Here is a 17,363-nt window from a genome sequence, read left to right on the forward strand (position 1 = left end):
TTTGCAGCAAATTGTTGCTGGAATTCATACTCACATTTGCTCATATTCACATACGCAAAGATCAAGTTTGACCAAAAGTTGACCAGATTTAACCATGTTTGACTTGAGTTGAATAGTTTCAAAAAAAATTTTGAAATAATTAAATGAAATTATTTAATTAAATGGAGTACTTACTTCTAATTAATTAAACAAAGTTATTTAATTAAATGAGAAGCCATTCCTAATTAATTAAATGAAGTTATTTAATTAAATAAGAAAAGTGTCTCTAATTAATTAAAGATTATTTAATTAAATAGAAAAAGTAATTACGAAAGCATATCTTATTTTATTAAATTAAATATCTCAACAAAATCTCTCTTCAGTTCAAAAAGGGAAATTTCCAGTTCACTATTGATAAAAAATGAGTTAAATCAGTTAACTTCTTTTTCTACTCAAATTGAATCAGTTAACTCCTTATTTTACTCAAATTAAATCTGTTAACTCCCTTTAATTTGGAAATCTTCCTTTATGACTGAACTTCACCTTTAATCCTAACCATTGATTAAAATCGATCTCAACCATTGATGAATTCTAAGAAAGTCTATTTAAGAGACCCTCATCTCTTCATTTTGAAAGGTTGAATGAGAATTTGCATCAAATTGTTGCTGGAATTCATACTCACATTTTCTCATATTCACATACGCAAAGATCAAGTTTGACCAAAAGTTGATGAGATTTAACCACGGTTGACTTGAATTGACTAGTTTTGAAAAGAGGTACTTGTTAGAGCATTTCTAATAGAAATAGACAGAGGAGTTCTATTCTCTTTATCAGAGAGACCTTACAGTGGCTTAGTACTAGAGTAGGTTTCTCGAGCTCCTTCCTTATGTGGAATACATGAAGGATGAGAAACTACAGGTGCATCGCTTTATCATGTGTCTAAATTTATCTCTTTAGGGCCCAGTTAGGATGGCCTTCCCTACCACCTTCAGACAGGCAGTGGAGATAGTACTAGTTGCTAAGGATACTCGAGGTAGGCAGGAGTCACAGGATCGGTCTCAGAACCAAAACTTCTCCCAGCAGAAACCCCCTTGGAAAGGGAATTAAAACTATATAGTAGGGTCCTCTAGGGGCCAGCAGTCTCAGCAGCCAAAACCCCAGCATTAGCAACAGAAACCTTCTCAAGGTTATCAGGGCTCCAAGCCCAAGCAGTGGTAGTCACAGGGTCCTAGGCAGGATCATAAAGTACAAGCCCCACAGTCACAGTCAGTGAAGACTCGACAGTCTTCTAGGGAAGGATTTAGCGGATCTAGCAGGTCAGGAGGCCCACAACAGTCTAGGTCACAGGGTGCATGATCTTATACTCGCAGACCATGCTACACTTGTGGTGGCATGGGACATATAGCTAGGGAGTGTCCACAGGGATAGGCATCCAGTGGTCAAAGCATGGCTTTTTCAGAGCCGACAGTTGGTGACATGGGTAGATCCCATAGAGTTTTTGCAGCGGTTGACAATCGCCAGGCTGAGCATCAGGACACAGTTATCAAGGCTATAGGTATTATATAGGGCTGTATGGTTGTAGTTTTATTTGATTTCGAGGCTACTGACTCTTTTATATCTCCATTTGTGGTGGAGCATTGCGGGCTAGTGGCAGTTAGACAAGATGTTAGTTGGGAGGTAGAGTTAGCCTTAGGAGCCAGAGTTTCAGTTAGTTCCATGGTGTGGAGTTGTCAGATACAGATTGGAAACATGTCTACTAGGACTGATCTATGCATTACCCCTCTAGGTTCTTATGATGTTGTCCTTGGCATGGATTGGCTTTATGCCCACAGCACCAAGATGGATTTTTGACAGAAGAGGGTGGAATGTGTCGATGATGATGGTATCTCTAGGGAGATCTTTGGAGTGAAGAGGCTAGTGTCCCTTCGTATGATTTTCGCTATGCAGCTTAGACGGTGCATACAAAAGGGTTGTCAATTGTTTGCCATTACTATTAGTGACAAAGAGGAAGATTCAGAGAGGGAGCCAGCCCTTGATGATTTTCCAATCCTTCAGGAGTTTGCAGATGTGTTTCCTTCAGAGCTTCCTGGTATGCCTCCACCTCGAGTAGTGGATTTTCACATAGACCTAGTGCCAGGAGCTGAGCCAATTTTGAGAGCAGCATATAGGATGACTACTCATGAGCTTAGTGAGCTAAAGGCTCAGTTGGAGGAACTCTTAGAGAAGGGGCATATTTGACCTAGTGTGTCACCTTGGGGTGCACCAGTGATCTTCGTCAAGAAGAAAGATGGATCACTTAGGTTGTGTATCGATTATCAACAATTGAACAAAGTGACCATCAAGAACCGATATCCTCTTCCCAGATTCAATGATCTTTTTGATCAATTTCAGGGTGCTCGAGTATTTTCAAAGATTGACCTAAAGTCGGGTTACCATCAGTTGAGGATTGTGGATAGTGATATCCCCAAAATAGCTTTTCGTACTAGGTATGACCACTGCAAGTTCACTATGGTACCTTTTGGCCTTACAAATGCTCCAGCTGTATTCATGAGCCTCATGAATGGAGTATTCCATACTTTTTTGGATAAGTTTTTGGTTGTGTTTCTTGATGACATTTTGATTTATTCTCATGATGAGAGAGAGCATGAAGAGCACTTGAGACAGGTATTGCAGAGGCTGAGAGAGAATCAGTTGTTTGGCAGCTTGTAGAAGTGTGCATTCTTCATACTCGAGATACATTATTTGGGTCATGTCATATCAGGTGATGGTGTCTCAGTAGACCCATCAAAGATCAGGGCTATCATGGATTGGCCAGCACCCACCAGTGTTACTGAAGTGAGGAGCTTTATGGGACTAGTAGGTTATTACCGATGCTTCATTTCAGGATTCTATAGATTGGCACACCCCATCACTTCTATTTAGAGGAAGGGGAAGAATTAAGAGTGGATAGAGAAGTGTGGTAGAGCTTTTGAAGAGCTCAAGAGATCCCTCACGAGTGCACCAATTCTTGCAGTACCAGATCCTGTTGCAAATTTTGTGGTGTGCATCGATGCATCTTTAGATGGTTTAGGGGCTGTCCTTATGCAGGAAGGATGACCTATTTCCTTTGAGTCTAAAAATTTGAAGACTCATGAACTCAATTATCCTACTCATGACCTAGAACAAGTGGTAGTGGTTCATGCCTTGGTGAGATGGTGACATTTCCTTCTGGGTCATAGATTCGAGCTTCATTCTGACCACCAGAGCTTGCAGTACATATTTTCTCAGCCAAACCTTAATGCTAGGCAAAGAAGGTGGATGGAGTTCCTATGTGAGTATGATTTTGATGTACATTACATCAAGGGAAAGGAGAATGTGGTTGCAGATGCCTTAAGGAGAAGGCACCATGAGCTTTCATCTATGACTACTTGCACTGACTTGAGAGAGCAGATCTTGCAGCACTTACTAGCTGATGAGCTTTATGCAGAAGTTAGTCAGTTAGTACATTCTCAGAGACCCTTGGAAGGGAAGTTTGTAGAGTATTCTTTGGAGTTTGATGGACTTTTGCGGAATAGGGGATGTATGTATGTAACTTCCATTGGGGGTTTGCGCGAGCTCATTGTACTTGAGGCTCACAGAGCACCTTATGCAATGCACCTTGGTGTTAAGAAGTTACATGCAGATTTGAGGCAATTGTACCATTGGCTAGGCATGAGAGTGCAGATTGCTAGCATAGTTGCGAGATGCCTCGAGTGCCAGAGGGTGAAGGCGGAGCACCGTCATCCTGGCGGGCTTCTCCAACCACATGAGATTGCAGTGTGGAAATGGGACACTATATCTATGGATTTTATTGTTGGTCTTCCTATGTCATCTCGTCGCCATGATGCCATTTTGGTGATAGTTGACACATTGACCAAGCTTGCCCATTTCTCACCCGTGCATACTACATTCACAACATGAGACATAGCTCAGGTGTTCTTGCGGGACATTGTTAGACTTCATGGTGTTCCCCATAATATCATCTTTGATAGAGACTCTTTGTTCACTTCTTCATTTTGGAGAGAGTTGCAGTTAGCTTTGGGCACTAGGTTCAATTTTAGTACAGCGTACCATCCTCAGACCGATGGCCAGACTGAGCGAGTGAATCAGGTTTTGGAGGACATGCTACATATGTACGTGATGGATCATCAGGTCAAATGGGAGGAATACCTACATCTTGTCAAGTTTGCTTATAACAATGGGCATCATTTTTCCATAGGTATGCCACCTTATGAGGCCTTATATAGGAGACCGTGTAGGACACCCTTGAGTTGGGATAGGATCGAGGATCGAGTATCTATTGGTCCCCAGTTAGTAAAAGAGATGGAGCAGCAAGTGACCCTAATTAGACAGCGCCTGTGAGAGGCACAGGATAGGCAGAAGAAGTATGCAGATGCGAAGAGGACACATCGAGAGTATCAGGTTGGTGATAGAGTGTTCTTGAGGGTATGACCACACAAGAGTCTAATTCATTTCAGAAAGGGCTCTAAGTTGGCACCCCGATTTGTTGGGCCGTTCGAGATCCTTGAGAGGATAGGACGTATTTCTTACCATTTAGCTTTGCCACCTAGCCTGTCACGCATCCACGATGTGTTTCATATTTCAGTACTTAGAGGATACATTTATGATGAGTCTCATATTATAGATTGGGATGCTTTATAGGTGGAGTCAGAAGGACAGCTAGCACTGGAGCCTATCCACAGACCCTAGAACTTCGACGCCAAGAGCTGGACCAGGTTAGGGTTCAATGGGATTGTTACGATGAGGTTACAACTTCGTGGGAGGATGCAGCACAGATGTGATCTCAGTACCCATACCTTTTTGATGAACTCCAGGAGGAAGTTCATGCCTAGTGGGGGAGGATGTGAGGCCTCGCCCTGACCCATCGTAGCATAGTGATGCATTACTATTTTTTTTGATATTCACGACTCGATATGTCGAGACATTATCTGATGCTTAGAACATATTTTATTATTTCATGTTGTGTGATGTTACTTTCAGATATATTTGATGATTGTCATTTAATGTTTCATGTATATGTATGTTGATGAAATCGGTAAATGTAGGATTGAGACTTTGATTTAAGAGATTTTAAATGATTAAGAATTAAGTAGGATAAAGAAACCCTTATTGATGTATGTTTAATTTATGTGAATTTTTGAATACGTATACATTTATGTACATGTGATTTTACGGGACTACTGATATGTGCAATGAGTGTGCAGATATTTAGCCAAGAAACTCTACTGAGGAACATAACTGATCTCTATGTGTTAATTTTGGAAACATTGTTGTTCGTAATTATGTTCTTTCAGTGTCGCTTGACACTCGTAAAATATTTATGTGCTTCGGTGTGCTGATTAGGGTTAGTTGTTTAACCTTTGGACCAAGTTGGGTTAAGATAGTGGTAGTTTGCTAAGTGGGTTCTTAATCGGGGTTAGTCATCCCTAATCCGGATTAGTGCTTAATTTGCAAGTTAGAGTAGTTAGATGGACCTATTTTATTTCTAGATTTTATTTGACTCTAAACCTCTTTCCTAAGGCTTTTAAACATGTTATTATTCTAACCAAAGGGTATGGGTATGGGTTAGGAGTCTTTTCCGACCCTTAAGCCCCTTTTTTTGACTTTTGAGGCCCTTCTTGGACTTGTGGAGGTTGTTACCCAATCTCTACATTTAGAGAGGAATTCTTGAAAGTTGAAGGAAGGAAAGGGATACTCTACTCAAACTTGTTCATTGCCATTACCTCTTTGTGAAGGTAGGAAATTCTCATCTCCCTTATTTGGTTTTTATGTTTTGTTTCATGTTCATGTTACCTTGTTGTTGTTTCACTGTTGTATGGTTGTGGGTATGTTGGGAAGATTTGAAAACCATGTCATTTTGGTTGTTTTCCTTTCTTGTTTATGTTTGCAATTTTGAGTTCTTTTTCCTTGCATGGGTATTTTGGTATTACTCACCCTTGGAGAGGGCAGAAGGGACCAATTTTGGGAGAGGTCTATTTAGTTGAACTCCAACTAGTGTAGAGTCTCTTCTCAGGATGAGAAGAGGGATAAAGGGTAGGTTGTTATGGCCCCCTACCCGTCAGCACAAACCTGGTATGAGTATGGCATGTTTAAATGAAAGAACGGGAGTTCTTGGTTATTAGCCCCAATTGGGCATCTAAATTAGTGTTGTGCTTGACTTCTCCTGTTGGAAGAATCCACCTTTCGCTAGTCTTGATTCATTGTGAATCCTATTGTGTAAACCATGTATGATTATGCATGTTTGATTTTCTTTTGGTTCTGCTTGGTTGTCACCTGATCAGATATTGGTTTCCTCCATGGTTCTTGAAATGAGATTCAGAAAACATTACAAATTCCTTGATTTTGATCATGAGAAAAAAAATTTGATTTAATTGTTGAAATTTGGGATTGAGATCCTATTGTAAATTGTATTTTAAACCTTATTGTAAATGGCAACGAAGCCGGGTTTTCTTCCTGATTCTTTCCCGGCTGAGCCTTTGAATTAGGTTTGCCAATAAAATTGGTGTTTGAGTAAATTGCTTGCCATGTGATTTAATTGTAAACTTTAATCGGGATGGATGCACATCAAATAGGATGGAAAATGATGTTTCAATTAGGCAAATTTTAAGTTGTATTATATGTTGCAAACAAAAAAAAAACCTGTTATGAATGAAGGTTCAGTTTTAGTGATGGTTGAAATTAATTCAATTCTTGCATTATGATTTAAATGGGCAATTAAATCTCTTGGTTTATTTAGTTGCAAGAAGTCCTATTAAATTAATAAATAGATGAATAAATATTCCCTCTTGGTAATATATCAACTTGAAATCTATACTTAGCAAAAATGTAGACCTTTTTAAGAAAAAGAAAAAAAAAGAGATCTATCCTAGACCCAAAAAGGCCTCTGGATTTTGTATGGAGGAATGTTTTATCCTTTCCTTGCAACAGAGAATCTTTAAAGATTCTCTTAACTATACTTTTTAATACAGTTAAATAAATATGAAGAAATAAGAAAACATAAAACTAAAATCTAATATCTTTCTCTACCAAATAAACTTTAAAACATAACTCCTTAGCCCTTAACCTAGCCGTAGTAGCTGGAGGCAAAGTCAACAATGGACATCGTGGCGGGGGAGTGATGTCACCCTATCCCCATGCCACATCCCCCCTTTTTTTTCTCCTCTCAAAGTGTGCGCTCATCTTTTCCTTGGATGGGAAGTTCAGTGGTTTGTTTTAAAAAGAAATTTTTTATGCTTGCCTCACATCAACTAGGGTTTCATTATGGGAGGAGGACGAGACAAGACTGACGCAGACCGTCAGTCACGTGGATCAATGTACAGGGAAGATTGGGAGGTCGATTTGATAGGTGCGAGGGGGTAGGTGTTTTAGGATGGTTAGTAGGTAGTTAGTGGTTAGGTTAGAGGTTAATTAACTCAGTTGTTAGTATGTTAGCTAGTATTACTTTTAGTTTAGGATTAGTTAATTTAGTTTATGTTTTTTTTATAAATGTTTTAAATTAAGTAAGAATGTTAAGGGGTTAGTAGAGGTTAGTTAGATTAGTTTAGTTTAAGTAAAGTTTTGTATATATTAGTTACATCTGTAGGTTAGCTGATTAATTATTTTAAAGCTTTGTTTTGTTTTGTTTAAAAGTTATTTAAACAAAGTTATTTAATTAAATGAGAAGCCATTCCTAATTAATTAAATGAATTTATTTAATTAAATAAGAAAAGTGTCTCTAATTAATTAAATATTACTTAATTAAATAGAAAAAGTAATTATGAGAGCATATCTCAAAAAAATTTCTCTTCAGTTCAAAAAAGAAAATTTCTAGTTCATTCTTGATCAAAAATTGGTTAAATCAGTTAACTCCTTTTTCTACTCAAATTGAATCAGTTAACTCCTTATTTTACTCAAATTAAATATGTTAACTCCCTTTAATTTAGAAATATCCCTTTATGACTGAACTTCACCTTTAATCCTGACCATTGATTGAAATCAATCTCAACCGTTGATGAATTCCAGGAAAGTCTATTTAAGAGACCCTCATCTCTTCATTTTGAAAGGTTGAATGAGAATTTGCATCGAATTGTTGCTAGAATTCATACTCAAATTTGCTCATATTCACATACGCAAAGATCAAGTTTGACCAAAAGTTGACCTGATTTAACCACGGTTGACATGAGTTGAATAGTTTCAAAAAGAATTTTGAAATAATTAATCGAAATTATTTAATTAAATGGAGTACTTACATCAAATTAACTAAAAAAAGTTATTTAATTAAATGAGAAGCCAATCCTAATTAACTAAATGAAGTTATTTATTTAAATAAGAAAAGTGTCTCTAATTAATTTAAGATTACTTAATTAAATAGAAAAAGTAATTATGAGAGCATATCCCATTTTATTAAATTAAATATCTCAACAAAATCTCTCTTCAGTTCAAAAAGGGAAATTTCCAGTTCACTATTGATCCAAAATGAGTTAAATCAGTTGACTCCTTTTTCTACTCAAATTGAATCAGTTAACTCCTTATTTTATGGAAATTAAATCTGTTAACTCCCTTTAATTTGGAAATCTCCCTTTATGACTGAACCTCACCTTTAATCCTGACCGTTGATTGAAATCAATCTCAACCATTGATGAATTCCAGAAAAGTCTATTTAAGAGACTCTCATCTCTTCATTTTGAAAGGTTGAATGAGAATTTGCATCGAATTGTTGCTAGAATTCTTACTCACATTTGCTCATATATACACAAAAATCAAGTTTGACCAAAAGTTGACCAGATTTAACTACGGTTGACTTGAGTAGACTAGTTTCAAAATTTTTTTTGAAATTATTAAACAATTTTTTTTAATTAAATGGAGTAATTACTTCTAATTAATTAGACAAAGTTATTTAACTAAATGAGAAGGGATTCCTAATTAATTAAATGAAGTTATTTAATTAAATAAGAAAAGTGTCTCTAATGAATTAAAGATTACTTAATTAAATAAAAAAAGTAATTATGAGAGCATATCTCATTTTTTTAAATTAAATATCTCAACAAAATCTCTCTTCAGTTCAAAAAGGGAAATTTTCAGTTCACTATTGACCAAAAATGAGTTAAATCAGTTAACTCCTTTTTCTACTCATATTGAATCAGTTAACTCCTTATTTTACTCAAATTAAATCTGTTAACTCCCTTTAATTTGGAAATATTCCTTTATGACTGAACTTCACCTTTAATACTGACCGTTGATTGAAATTGATTTCAACCGTTGATGAATTCCAAGAAAGTCTATTTAAGAGATCCTCATCTCTTCATTTTGAAAGGTTGAATGAGAATTTGCATCAAATTGTTGTTGGAATTCATACTCACATTTGCTCATATTCACATATGCAAAGATCAGGTTTGACCAAAAGTTGACCAGATTTAACCTTGGTTGACTTGAGTTGATTAGTTTTGAAAAGAATTTTGAAATAATTAAACAAAATTATTTAATTAGATGGAGTACTTACTTCGAATTAATTAAACAAAGTTGTTTAATTAAATGAGAAGCCATTCCTAATTAAATCAATGAAGTTATTTAATTAAATAAGAAAATTGTGTCTAATTAATTAAAGATTACTTAATTAAATAGAAAAATTAATTATGAGAGCATATCTCATTTTATTAAATTAAATATCTCAACAAAATCTCTCGTCAGTTCAAAAAGAGAAATTTTCAGTTCACTATTGATCAAAAATGAGTTAAATCAGTTAACTCCTTTTTCTACTCAAATTGAATCTGTTAACTTCTTATTTTACTCAAATTAAATCTGTTAACTCCCTTTAATTTGGAAATCTCCCTTTATGATTGAACTTCACCTTTAATCCTGACTGTTGATTGAAATCGATTTTAACTGTTGATGAATTTCAGGAAAGTCTATTTAAGAGACTCTCATCTCTTCATTTTGAAAGGTTGAATGAGAATTTGCATCGAATTTTTGATGGAGTTCATACTCACATTTGCTCATATTCATATACGCAAAGATCAAGTTTGACCAAAAGATGACCAGATTTAACCACGGTTGACTTGAGTTGACTAGTTTCGAAAAGAATTTTGAAATAATTTTTAAAAATTAATTAATTAAATGGAGTACTTACTTCTAATTAATTAAACAAAGTTATTTAATTAAATTAGAAGCCATTCCTAATTAATTAAATGAAGTTATTTAATTAAATAAGAAAAGTGTCTCTAATTAATTAAAGATTACTTAATTAAATATAAAAAGTAATTATGAGAGCATATCTCATTTTATTAAATTAAATATCTTAACAAAATCTCTCTTCAGTTCAAAAAGAGAAATTTCGAGATCACTATTGATCAAAAATGAGTTAAATCAGTTAACTCCTTTTTCTACTCAAATTGAATCAGTTAACTCCTTATTTTACTCAAATTAAATCTGTTAATTCCCTTTAATTTAAAAATCTCTCTTTATGACTGGACTTCACCTTTATTCCCGACCCTTGATTGAAATTGATCTCAACCGTTGATGAATTCCAAGAAAGTCTATTTAAGAGACCCTCATCTCTTCATTTTGAAAGGTTGAATGAGAATTTGCATCGAATTGTTGCTGGAATTCATACTCACATTTGCTCATATTCACATACGCAAAGATCAAGTTTGACCAAAAGTAGACCAGATTTAACTACGGTTGACTTGAGTTGACTAGTTTCAAATTTTTTTTTGAAATAATTAAACGAAACTATTTTGTTAAATGGAGTACTTACTTTTAATTAACTAAATAAAGTTATTTAATTAAATGAGAAGCCATTTCTGATTAATTAAATAAAATGAGATATTTAATTTAATAAAATGAGATATGCTCTCATAATTACTTTTTCTATTTAATTAAATAATATTTAATAAATTAGAGACTCTATTCTTATTTAATTAAATAACATCATTTAATTAATTAGGAATAAATTCTCATTTAATTAAAGAACTTTGTTTAATTAATTAGAAGTACTCCATTTAATTAAACAATTTCGTTTAATTATTTCAAAATTCTTTTCGAAACTAGTTAACTCAAGTCAACTGTGGTTAAATCTGCTCAACTTTTGGTCAAACTTGATCTTTGTGTATGTGAATATGAGAAAATTTGAGTATGAATTCCAAAACCAATTCAATGCAAATTCTCATTCAACCTTTCAAAATGAAGAGATGAGTCTCTGTTAAATAGACTTTCTTGGAATTCATCAACGGTTGAGATCGATTTCAATCAACGGTTAGGATTAAAGGTGAAATTCAGTCATAAAGGGAGATTCCAAATTAAAGGGAGTTAACGGATTTAGTTTGAGTAAAATAAGGAGTTAACTAATTCAATTTGAGTAGAAAAAGGAGTTAACTGATTTAACTCATTTTTGATCAACAGTGAACTAAAAATTTCCTTTTTTGAACTGAAGAGAGACTTTGTTGAGATATTTAATTTAATAAAATGAGATATGCTCTCATAATTACTTTTTCTATTTAATTAAATAACTTCTTTTAATTAATTACCGATGGCTTCCCATTTAATTAAATAAATTTGATTAATTAATTAAAAGTAGGTACTCCCTTTAATTAAATAATTTCGTTTAATTATTTCAAAATTCTTTTCAAAACTAGTCAATATAAGTCAATCGTGGTTAAATCTGATCATCTTTTGGTCAAACTTGATCTTTGCGTATGTGAATATGAGCAAATGTGAGTATTAATTTCAGCAACAATTTGATGCAAATTCTCATTTAACCTTTCAAAATGAAGAGATGAGCATCTCTTAAATAGACTTTCCAGGAATTCATCAATGGTTGAGATCGATTTCAATCGACGCTCAGGATTAAAGGTGAAGTTCAGTCATAAAGGGAGATTTTCAAATTAAAGCAAGTTAACAGATTTAATTTGAGTAAAATAAGGAGTTAACTAATTCAATTTGAGTAGAAAAAGGAGTTAACTGATTTAACACCTTTTTTATCAATAGTGAACTAGAAAATTCTCTTTTTGACCTGAAGAGAGATTTTGTTGAGATATTTAATTTAATAAAATGAGATATGCTCTCATAATTACTTTTTCTATTTAATTAAATAATCTTTAATTAATTAGAGACACTTTTCTTATTTAATTAAATAATTTCATTTAATTAACTAGGAATGGCTTCTCATTTAATTAAATAACTTTGTTTAATTAATTAGAAGTAAGTACTCCATTTAATTAAATAATTTCATTTAATTATTTCAAAATTCTTTTCAAAACTAGTCAACTCAAGTCAACCATGGTTAAATTTGGTCAATTTTTGGTCAAACTTGATCTTTGCGTATGTGAATATGAGGAAATGTGAGTATGAATTTCAGCAACAATTCGATGCAGATCCTCATTCATCCTTTCAAAATGAAAAGATGAGGGTCTCTTAAATAGACATTCCTTGAATTCATCAACGGTTGAGATCGATTTCAATCAACGGTCAGGATTAAAGGTGAAGTTCAGTCATAAAGGGAGATTACCTAATTAAAAGGAGCTAACAGATTTAATTTGAGTAAAATGAGTTAACTGATTCAATTTGAGTAGAAAAAGGAGTGAACTGATTTAACTCATTTTTGATCAATAGTGAACTGGAAATTTCCCTTTTTGAACTGAAGAGAGATTTTGTTGATATATTTAATTTAATAAAATGAGATATGCTCTCATAATTACTTTTTCTATTTAATTATATAATCATTAATTAATTAGAGGCACTTTACTTATTTAATTAAATAACTCCATTTAATTAATTAGGAATGGATTCTCATTTAGTTAAATAACTTTGTCTAATTAATTAGAAGTATGTACTCCATTTAATTAAATAATTTCGTTTAAAGATTTAAAAGTTCTCTTCAAAACTAGTCAACTCAAGTCAACTATGGTTAAATCTGGTCAACTTTTTGTCAAACTTGATCTTTGCGTATGTGAATATGAGGAAATGTGAGTATGAATTCTAGCAACAATTCGATGCAAATTCTCATTCAACTTTTCAAAATGAAGAGATGAGGGTCTCTTAAATAGACTTTCCTGGAATTCATCAACGGTTGAGATCGATTTCAATCAACGGTCAGGATTAAAGGTGAAGTTTAGTCATAAAGGGATATTTCCAAATTTAAGAGAGTTAGCAGATTTAATTTGAGTAAAATAAGGAGATAACTGATTCAATTTGAGTAGAAAAAGGAGTTAACTGATTTAACTCATTTTTGATCAATAGTGAATTAAAAATTTCCCTTTTTGAACTGAAGAGAGATTTTGGTGAGATATTTAATTTAATAAAATGAGATATGCTCTCATAATTACTTTTTCTATTTAATTAAATAATCTTTAATTAATCAGATGCACTTTTCTTATTTAATTAAATAACTTCATTTAATTAATTAGGAATGGGTTCTCATTTAGTTAAATAACTTTGTTTAATTAATTTGAAGTAAGTACTGCATTTAATGAAATAATTTTGTTTAATTATTTCAAAATTATTTTTGAAACTATTAAACTCAAGTCAACCGTGGTTAAATCTAGTCAACTTTTGGTCAAACTTAATCTTTGCGTGTGTGAATATGAGCAAATGTTAGTATGAATTTCACCAACAATTCGATGGAAATTCTCATTCAACCTTTTAAAATGAAGAGAAAAGGGTCTCTTAAATAGACTTTCCTGGAATTCATCAATAGTTGAGATCGATTTCAATCAACGGTCAGGATGAAAGGTGACGTTGAGTCACAAAGTGAGATTTCCAAATTAAAAGGAGTTAACAGATTTAATTTGAGTAAAATAAGGAGTTAGTTGATTCAATTTGAGTAGAAAAAGTAGTTAAATGATTTAACTTATTTTTGATAAATAATGAACTGGAAATTTCCCTTTTTGAAGTGAAGAGAGATTTTGTTGAGATATTTAATTTAATAAAATGAGATATGCTCTCATAATTACTTTTTCTATTTAATTAAATAATCTTTAATTAATTAGAGACACTTTTCTTATTTAATTAAATAACTTCATTTAATTAATTAGAAATGGCTTCATTTTGTTTCATTATTTCAAAATTTTTATCGAAACTAGTCAACTCATGTCAACTGTGGTTAAATCAGGTCAACCTTTTGTCAAACTTGATTTTTGCGTATGTGAATATGGGCAGATGTGAGTATGAATTCCAACAACAAATCGATGCAAACTCTCATTCAACCTTTCAAAATGAAGAGATGAGGTACTCTTAAATAGACTTTCTTGAAATTCATCAAAGGATGAGATCGATTTCAATCAATGGTCAGAATTAAAGGTGAAGTTCAGTCATAAAGGGAGATTTTCAAATTAAAGGGAGTTAAAAGATTTAATTTGAGTAAAATAAGGAGTTAACTGATTCAATTTGAGTAAAAAAAGGAGTTAACTGATTTAAGTTATTTTCGATTACTAGTGAACTGGAAATTTCCCTTTTTGAACTGAAAAGAGATTTTGTTGAGATATTTAATTTCATAAAATGAGATATGCTCTCATAATTACTTTTTCTATTTAATTAAATAATCTTTAATTAATTAGTCACTTTTCTTATTTAATTAAATAACTACATTAAATTAATTAGAAATGGCTTCTCATTTAATTAGATAACATTGTATAATTAATTAGAAGTAAGTAATCCATTTAATTAAATAATTTTGTTTAATTATATAAAAAAATTTATCGAAACTAGTCAACTCAAGTCAACTGCGGTTAAATCAGGTCAACTAATGGTCAAACATGATCTTTGCATATGTGAATATGGGCAAATGTAAGTATGAATTCTAGCAACAATTCGATGAAATTTCTCATTCAACCTTTCAAAATGAAGAGATGAGGGTCTCTTAAATAGACTTTCCTAGAATTCATCAATGGTTCAGATCGATTTCAATAAACGGTCAAGATTAAAGTTGAAGTTCAGTCATAAAGGGAGATTTCCAAATTAAAGGGAGTTCACAGATTTAATTTGAGTAAAATAAGGAGTTAACTGATTCAATTTGAGTAGAAAAATGAGTTAACTAATTTAAATCATTTTTGATCACTAGTGAACTAGAAATTTCCCTTTTTGAACTGAAGAGAGATTTTTTTTGAGATATTTAATTTAATAAAATGACATATGCTCTCATAATTACTTTTTCTATTTAATTAAATAATCTGTAATTAATTAGAGACACTTTTCTTATTTAATTAAATAACTTCATTTAATTAATTATGAATGACTTCTCATTTAATTAAATAACTTTGTTTAATTAATTAGAACTAAGTGCTCCATTTAATTAAATAATTTTGTTTAATTATTTCAAAATTCTTTTCGAAACTACTCAACTCAAGTCAATCATGGTTAAATCTGGTCAACTTTTGGTCAAACTTGATGTTTGCGTATGTGAATATGAGCAAATGTGAGTATGAATTCCAGCAACAATTCGATGCAAATTCTCATTCAACTTTTCAAAATGAAGAGATGAGGGTCTCTTAAATAGACTTTTTTAGAATTCATCGATGGTTGAGATCGATTTCAATCAATGGTTAGGATTAATGGTGAAGTTCAGTCATAAAGGCAGATTTCCAAATTAAAGGGAGTTAACAGATTTAATTTGAGTAAAATAAGGAGTTATTTGATTCAATTTGAGTAGAAAAAGGAGTCAAATTGTTTAACTCATTTTTTATCAATAGTGAACTGGAAATTTCTTTTTTTTGAACTGAAGAGAGATTTTGTTGAGATATTTAATTTATTAAAATGAGATATGCTCTCATAATTATTTTTTCTATTTAATTAAACAATCTTTAATTAATTAGAGACACTTTTCTTATTTAATTAAATAACTTCATTTTATTAATTAGGAATGGCTTCTCATTTAATAAAATAAATTTGTTTAATTAATTAGAAGTAAGTACTCCATTTAATTAAATAATTTCGTTTAATTATTTCAAAATTCTTTTCGAAACTAGTCAGCTCAAGTCAACCGTGGTTAAATTTGGTCAACTTTTGGTCAAACTTGATCTTTGCGTATGTGAATATGAGGAAATGTGAGTATGAATTCCAGCAACAATTCGACGCAAATTCTCATTCAACCTTTCAAAATGAAGAGATGAGGGTCTCTTAAATACACTTTCCTGGAATTCATCAACAGTTGAGATCGATTTCAATCAACGGTCAGGATTAAAGGTGAAGTTCAATCATAAAGGGAGATTTCCAAATTAAAAGGAGTTAACAGATTTAATTTGAGTAAAATAAGGAGTTAACTGATTCAATTTTAGTAGAAAAAGGAGTTAACTCATTTAACTCATTTTTGATCAATAGTGAACTGGAAATTTCCCTTTTTCAAATGAAGAGAGATTTTCTTCAGATATTTAATTTAATAAAATGAGGTATGCTCTCATAATTACTTTTTCTATTTAATTAAACATTCTTTAATTAATTAGAGACACTTTTTTTATTTAATTAAATAACTTCATTTAATTAATTAGGAATGGCTTCTTATTTAATTAAATAAATTTTTTTAATTAATTAGAAATAAGTACTCCAGTTAATTAAATAATTTTGTTTAATTATTTCAAAATTCTTTTCAAAACTAGTCAACTCAAGTCAATCGTGGTTAAATTTGGTCAACTTTTGGTCAAACTTGATCTTTGCGTATGTGAATATGAGCAAATGTGAGTATGAATTCTAGCAACAATTTGATGCAAATTTTCATTCAAACTTTCAAAATGAAGAGATGAGGGTCTCTTAAATAGACTTTCTTAGAATTCATCAACGATTGAGATTGATTTCAATCAACGGTTAGGATTAAAGTTGAAGTTCAGTCATAAAGGTAGATTTCCAAATTAAAGGGAGTTAACAGATTTAATTTGAGTAAAATAAGGAGTTAACTTATTCAATTTGAGTAGAAAAAGGAGTTAACTGATTTAACTCATTTTTTATCAATACTGAACTTCAAATTACCCTTTTTGAACTGAAGAGAGATTTTGTTGGGATATTTAATTTAATAAAATGAGATATGCTCTCATAATTACTTTTTTTATTTAATTAAACAATCTTTAATTAATTAGAGACACTTTTTTTATTTAATTGAATAACTTCATTTAATTAATTAGGAATGGCTCCTCATTTAATTAAATAACTTTGTTTAATTAATTAGAAGTAAGTACTCCATTCAATTAAATAATTTCATTTAATTATTTCAAAATTCTTTTCGAAACTAGTCAACTCAAGTCAACCGTGGTTAAATCTGGTCAACTTTTGGTCAAACTTTATCTTTGCGTATGTGAATATGAGCAAATGTGAGTATGAATTCCAACACCAATTCGATACAAATTCTCATTCAACCTTTCAAAATGAAGAGATGAGGGTCTCTTAAA

This window comes from Cupressus sempervirens, chromosome 9, assembly GCF_028749045.1.
Source record: "Cupressus sempervirens isolate cs-2001-9-10 chromosome 9, ASM2874904v1, whole genome shotgun sequence".
NCBI lineage: Eukaryota > Viridiplantae > Streptophyta > Pinopsida > Cupressales > Cupressaceae > Cupressus > Cupressus sempervirens.